This window comes from Macrotis lagotis, chromosome 8 (assembly GCF_037893015.1).
Source record: "Macrotis lagotis isolate mMagLag1 chromosome 8, bilby.v1.9.chrom.fasta, whole genome shotgun sequence".
Taxonomy (NCBI): Eukaryota; Metazoa; Chordata; class Mammalia; order Peramelemorphia; family Peramelidae; genus Macrotis; species Macrotis lagotis.
Genome location: NC_133665.1, coordinates 25,743,136 through 25,750,577, shown reverse-complemented (window position 1 = coordinate 25,750,577; position 7,442 = coordinate 25,743,136).

Genomic DNA, 7,442 nt, shown 5'->3' with positions numbered 1-7,442 from the left:
AATGAACCTTGTAGTATTTTACATTTGAATTAACTTTGCTTTCTATGGACATTTTTTTATCTTCTTAGCCAAGTTGTAATGTTCTGCCTTAAAATAGTGAAAATATAAGGTAACATTAGGAAATATATAACTTTCTATAATCTGTCTAATTATACTGACAATAAAATCATTAGACTTTATTTTTTCATTTCAAATGGAACACATTTTTGCTAATTCAATTTTTTAAAAGGTATCAATAGAGTATTGGTACTTAAGTTAGACTTTCAAACATAGCATTTAAACCTACAAGTTTAATACTCTTCTTCTTGAAGTTATTCACTTTAAAATATTTTATTTGCTGCGGATATTTGACATTTTAGTACATAGGGAGAATTATAAAATATCAACAAAGGATGGAAAAATGTCAAATCTCTGACTTTGATATAGTTGAACAATAAGTTAACTTTCATTACTATCAAACTAGCATAGGTAATTTTAGTCTTTGAATCTTATTTTTTGGCAGAGTCATTGTCAATTATCCAAGCAAGTCCCATTATCTTATGGATAAGGAAAGTTTAGGATCAAGGATTTTAAATCACATGTCCAGGGACACTTGGCTTATCTGTACATTCATGTGTCTGCATTATAGTTATGCTTTCACAAAAGCAGAGGATAGTGACTAAAGAGTCAAACTCATTCAGTTTGACTTGGTTTCTTCTAATATATATTAACTGGACAAGGTCAACAAAGACTAGAAACAGGGAAAGATCTGTATTTGTAGAGGGAGTTTCCTCATTTGGAGTTACCTATCACAAGGAAATCACAAATTCTGTCCAAAAACACAAAACCAGTAATACTAATTTGCTTCTGACAGAGCTATCAGATTAAAAAAATACTTTATAAACATTACTATTCCTATAAAGTAGGTGTGACTCATATTTACTGACAAGGAAACTGAAGCTCATAAAATTTAAATGATTTCAGGCAAGGGTCAAGTTGGATTTAGGTTTTGACTCCAAGATCAATGATAGCTCTCAAATATTTTTTTCTTTTTAGTTTTTGTAAGGCAATGGGGTTAAGTGGCTTGCCCAAGGCCACACAGCTAGGTCATTATTAAGCATCTGATGCCAGATTTGAACTCAAGTACTCCTGACTCCAGGGTCTGTGCTCTATCCATTGTGCCACCTAGCTGCCACTCAAATATTTTTAAAATACAAAATAATCCAACTTCTCTGAAAGTGTCTTCTGAATAGAATGTGAGGATCTCCACCCAATGTAATGGATTCTGCTGCTGGTTTAACAGTATGATTTTGGCCAAGTTGCATCATGTTTCTGTACTTCGGAATCCTCATTTATAAAGTGAAAGCATTAGACTAAGTCTTTTTTCCAAATCAAAAATTATTATGTTTCTGTGAATCTACACAGTGTACAACATCAATTTTCTAGCAAGTAACAGTCACCTGAATCCCTCTGTGCTCAATTTCCTATATTGTTATGCGTGTTGATCTGATATTTCAATAATTTCCTTCATTTTTTTTATTCCCTAAACTTTATAATAAGGAATGAAAATTGAGGTGGGAAACACCTGATGTATGGTAGAAAAGAAGAAAAAGTCATTATTTCTGACCTCAGCTTCATCTTTCTGTTTGTTATAGGATCAAATGCAAAAAAGGAGTCTCAGTGTGAGTGTCCTTCTATCTCTTTTCCTCTATCTTCTTGTTAAAGAGGAGGAATGAGAGAGGAACATGGAAAAAAAGGTAGAAAAAACATGAGATGGGAATGGAGCTATCATATTGAAAGTTGAGCCAATTTTTCTTTCAAACTATGAAAAATTTATTGAAAAAATTTTTGTTTTCAAAAAAGTTATATATTTGATAATAAATGTAGGATCATGAAAGGCAGCATAGCATAATAGTTAGTGAGCCAAGAATACCTAGTTGAAGGTCCTGCCTCTGACATGTATAGGCAAGTCATCTGATATCTCAGACTTCTAGAGTCTGAGTTAGAAGTTTCTGAAAAAGTGCAGATCAGCATTGGTAGAGGGAGTTTCCTCTAAGAACTCCTCATTAAATCACAGATCTAGTACTTGACCCTAAATAAACAGAAAAACCCAAATAATACATATATATATATGCATATATATATATGTTTAATAAGGTGATAATTATAATATATTAAGTAATCTTTTTAGATTGAAGAAGAAAATGAAAAGCATCAACACAAAGAAATATTAACAATGGAGGAAAAAGATGGCGGTTCAATAGCTGCAATTAGTTGGTAAAGTTCATGAGCTGATTTCTGTGGAAAGCAAAGAGCATGGTAAAGATAAGGAAAATAAAATCTCTGGGGAAGAAATTCCAATAATGAACGTTATTTGTTCCAAGGAAAGTTCAGTACCTGTGCACCATCTTTTAAAAGGGTAAGACTGTGAAAATATTTAACTGGAATATTAGCCAGTATTCAAGTTAATGGTAAGTTCACTTTACTCTAAAAAACTGAATGCAGATTAACCCTGTATCAAACTCCATTTTATTTTTTTGCCAAGAAAGAAATTAAAACCCCATGAATATATATTTCTTTTTTGGTTTCAATATGTTCTTTTATTCTAGGACTATCACATCAGCATCTACTGAAAAAGGAAGGTAGGCAGTCTTTTGTTAGTCCAAAAGAATATCATTTATTAGTGACAAGGAGCAAAGCAAGATAGTTTGCCATGTATAAATAAGTCCTAAGACCTTAAAATATACTGCTACAAAAAGTCCTCCACCATTAGCACTGATATAAGAATGGATGAATTTAAGTGCTTAACATTTGTATGTATCACTAAGGATACAAATAAAAAAGACAACCTAAGCTTTCCAGAAGGTCACATTTTAAATTGAGGATATGCAAAACATAAAAAAGAACCACCTACTCACTAACAACCATGTGGTGGGGGGGGCAGGGGCAGCGTGAGGGTAAAAGTGGAAGAGAATTCTGGTTCTGCCCTACAGGAATGGGGCTATCAAAAGAAAGGTTTAGTGTCCTTACAGGATGGGGGGGGGAGAAAACAGGAATTGGCATAAAGGTAGAGAAGAAAGCCCTAGATAGCATTTGCTCTATCAGTTCCTCTAGGAGTCCTATGGATGGGCTGAGGAAGAGCACAAGCAGATAACTGCTACTTGCAGCTTCACCCCCCCTGCAAAAAATCATGGGACCATAAGATGATAGAGGATAACCTAATAGCAATATAGACCTCTAAAGTTTGAAATCGTAAGCATCTACATCTGAACCATAGCAAATGTGGAAAATCAACCCCAAATTTACTTCCCTTAACGTGTTAACACATAAATTAAAATTAGCCTTAATTTATCATATTGTCAAATGATTAATTTCAAGGATAAAAATTATGTTCAAGAAAACAGTATTTATATAAGCATAACATTTGGTAGGCACTGAAAAGAGCATTTTCCCCTGACTCAATGCTGGTACTCCTTCACTGTGACCTCAGTGGCTCATAGAAAGTTGTCCACTTTTCCCTGATTAGTCATATTAAGAATCATTTGTTGGGGCAGCTAGGTGGCGTAGTGGATAAAGCACCGACCTTGGAGTCAGGAGTACCTGTGTTCAAATATGGTCTTAGACACTTAACAATTACTTAGCTTTGTGGTCTTGGGCAAGCCACTTAACCCCATTTGCCTTGCAAAAACCTAAAAATAAAAAAAAAAGAATCATTTATAGTGGACAGTAAAATCATGAGCACTTGAGAGAAAGAATGCTTTTGTCATGAACAAAGGAAAAGGAAGCTATCGTTTTTGTTACCATCTATTTGTTTTTGCATCAGATTCATTTCCCAATCAAACATCCTTTAAAACAAAAAATAAGGGCGGCTAGGTGGTGCAGTGGATAAAGCACCAGCCCTGGAGTCAGGAGTACCTGGGTACAAATCCAACCTCAGACACTTAATAATTACCTAGCTGTGTGGCCTTGGGCAAGTCACTTAACCCCATTTGCCTTGCAAAAAAAACCCTATAAAAACTAAATAAAAAATAAAAAATAGACTGCAGCACAACTAAACATTACAATAATATTGCATATGGTGCTCACACTGATAGTCTTCCACCATGCATAAAAGGAAGAAGAGGGTACTATCTCATCTTGACCAAACTTGGTCATTATAATTTCACAGTATTCAGTTTCAGTTGTTTTATTTTCCTTAATATTTACATAATACAATTAGGATTCATATTGTTGTCTTGCTTTTCCTTCATTTTGCATTTATTTAGTTAGTTTTTGGCAAAGCAATGGGGTTCAGTGATTTGCCCAAGGTCACACAGCTAGGTAATAAATATCTGAGCCCGAATTTGAACCCAGGTCCTTCTGACTTCAGGGCCAGTGCTCTGTCCACTACACCACCCAGCTGCCTCATTTTGCATTAATTTATATAAATATTTTCATGCTTCTCTATAGTCATGATTTCTACACACACACACACACAGAGAGAGAGAGAGAGAGAGAGAGAGAGAGAGAGAGAGAGAGAGATTAATGTTCCATTCTATAAACAGAGCACAGTTTGTTCAATCATTTTCCAGTCAATGGGCACCTATTATATTCTTAAGTTATTTGCTAGTACAAAAATATTGCTAAGAATATTTTGTTGTCTCCACAGGATATTTCTTGTCAGTAAGTAAAAATATCTCATTGTGGTCTGTGTTTAGCACTGGGAAAGAGAAATAATTCTAATGCACCAGAGAAATGCCTATTCTTTTGAAAAGTTTTGACTAAAAGCTAATAGAAGCAAGGGTACATTCTAATGAAATTCTGTGAAATCTGTGAATAAGGATAGTTGAAATAAATTGATATCAACAAGTATCACAAAATATGCCAGATGTGGATGCCCATCAACTGAAGAATCATTAAACAAGTTATGGTATATGAATATTATTGAATACTATTGTTCTGTAAGAAACCATAAATGGTCATACTCCAGAGAAACATGCGATGAGTTATAGGATCTGATGCTGAGCAAAGGGAGCAGAACCAAGAGATCAATGCACACAATAATACCAACACTCTGAGATGAACAACCCTGATGTATGCAGCAGAGAACTAGGACAAGTTTATCAGACCGGCTATAGACAATGATATCCCCATCCAGAGGAAGAAAACCAAACCAAAACAAAACAAAATAAAAGAAAATCCTTCAAATCTGATGAACACCACATTCACTGTTTAAATAATATCTTATGTATTTCTTTCCTTTAATCCTAATTCCTCATAACAAAAATGAATAATCTGTAAACATGTTTAACACAAATGTGTATGAACAATATGATGCTGAGGGGAGGGAGGTGGGAAGGGAGGGTGGAAGGAAATTTTGAAACTCAAAAACATACAAAAGCATATGAATATATTTTGAAAATCTTTCATAACATGTATTTGGAAAAATAAAATATCTGTTAAAAATATTCCAGATGTTTAACTGAGTGGGAAGGTAAAGGTACCTAAAGCCTATGTGAACAGAGCAATAGGCAGCTTGTGAGATCCATTATAACTTGAATCAAAGAATAACTTTCACACCTTTGTTATTGTTAATTTCTCACTTGTTTATGTGCAAACTCATACACACACAATCCACCCTCTCCCCAACAAAATATGCTAATTCCAAATAAGTCTAATTGTTGAGATGTTTTGCTGTTTTTCTTGGATTGATGCTAAATGACCTTCTGTTCCTAGTCCTACCTTTGAGAGTCAATTAAACATTATAGTATTTCATATATTTTAATACACACACATACACACACACTCATATATATGTGTGAGTGTATATACCACTCCTTATTCCCCCAACTCTTCCTCTCCTCTCTAGAATAATCATCTGTAATGGCTTCAATTGCTTTTTTTAATTTAAAAAAATTTTTTTCCAATTGCTTTTTATTTGACATGGTCTTCATCCTTAAGCTATCCTGATTTCTCTACTCTGGACACATTCTGAGTTCTAAATGTCTTTCATAAAATATGTCTCTCAAAAATAAACACAGCTCTTCAAATATGCTATGCTCAAGGGATATCAGAAAACTATCACCTCCCTACTTCTGGAATCTTTGCATCTTAGAATCAGCATATCATTATTTGTTCCTGGCACTGTTGGCTTATAACAAGGTTGGCTTCTCTCTGATTCCCAAATATTTACACAAAATTTGACTAGTCACAACTCTAAGGTTTTGTCAAGTTATTGTCTTTTACCCTAAGTAGAGGCAGGGAAAGGGGGAATATTTTAGCTAAAGAAAACATGTTAATAGGAAGATTTGGAGATAAGATTAGAGAAGACATAAATATGATTAGAATAGACATTGCATTATTGGATTAATATTAAGGGGCTTCACAGAGAGGCAGTTCATAGTTGATGCATTGCAAAAGAGGGTATCCATTAAAAGTTCTGATCTGGGGAATTAAATGATCAAAATCTTAGTTAGGGATGGAAAAATAATTTCCCTATTTTTTCTTTTCACTTAATTTCCCCATTGTTTTCTTAGTTTTTAATAAATAACAATTTAAGAACACTTCCTTCCATGGTTGTTTTTTCCTACAATGATTCGGCCATGCATATGAAAGCTGCAAAAAGAACCCCTTCAAATTAATAAATAAATAGGATCCTAGTATCACATCATCTTTTGAAAACATGCATGCCTTAATTGGTATCTTATTCCATAGTCCTGATAGAGCAGTGTAAACGAAGCAGATCATGATGAAGAACACTAAAATATTACTGTATTTTCTCTTGGAAAAATATTAGCAGTGTGTATTTTTTCTGTAGTTCTGGAAGACTAATGTCCTGTTACTCTTTTTTCTAAGAGTTGACTATTCTTTCTGAATAGACATAGGCACAATAGTACTTTCACTTCAGGTCACTGTATTTCATATGCAAGAAAAACCTTCTATGATGGTAGAGGTGGGAGGTCCAGCCTTCCATTTGTATACATTATTACACAACTTTCCTCTCTTTGACCTTTGAAACTTGTTTTCTCCTGCAAGAGGAATAGTCTCAGTGATACTGCACTCCACTTTGATTATTATGGTATCAGAACACAGCTGCATAGACAGTAGTTAATAGGAATGTGGTTTTCACTATATCTAAGCACTGGTGGAAAGAAAATCAAACTTGAAATCAGAAAAATACGGTTCAAATTTACATTCTACAGCTTTCGTAGAATAGATTTAATTCTAGAAGACACTTTAACTGTCATTTAGTCTAGTATCCTTATTTTAGAGTTGAGGAAAATGTACTCAGGCAAGATTAGTGGTTTGCCTGAAGTCACACAAGCAAAAAGAAGCAGAAGCAGGGTTTGAAGAATACTTGCATTATTAACAGAATTGTTATAAGGAAAGTTCTTTCTGAAATGCTATAGAAATGTGAACTATACTTTTTCATTCAATAAATAGTATCTCTATTCTGTATAGAGTAATAAACAATTTTTATTCTT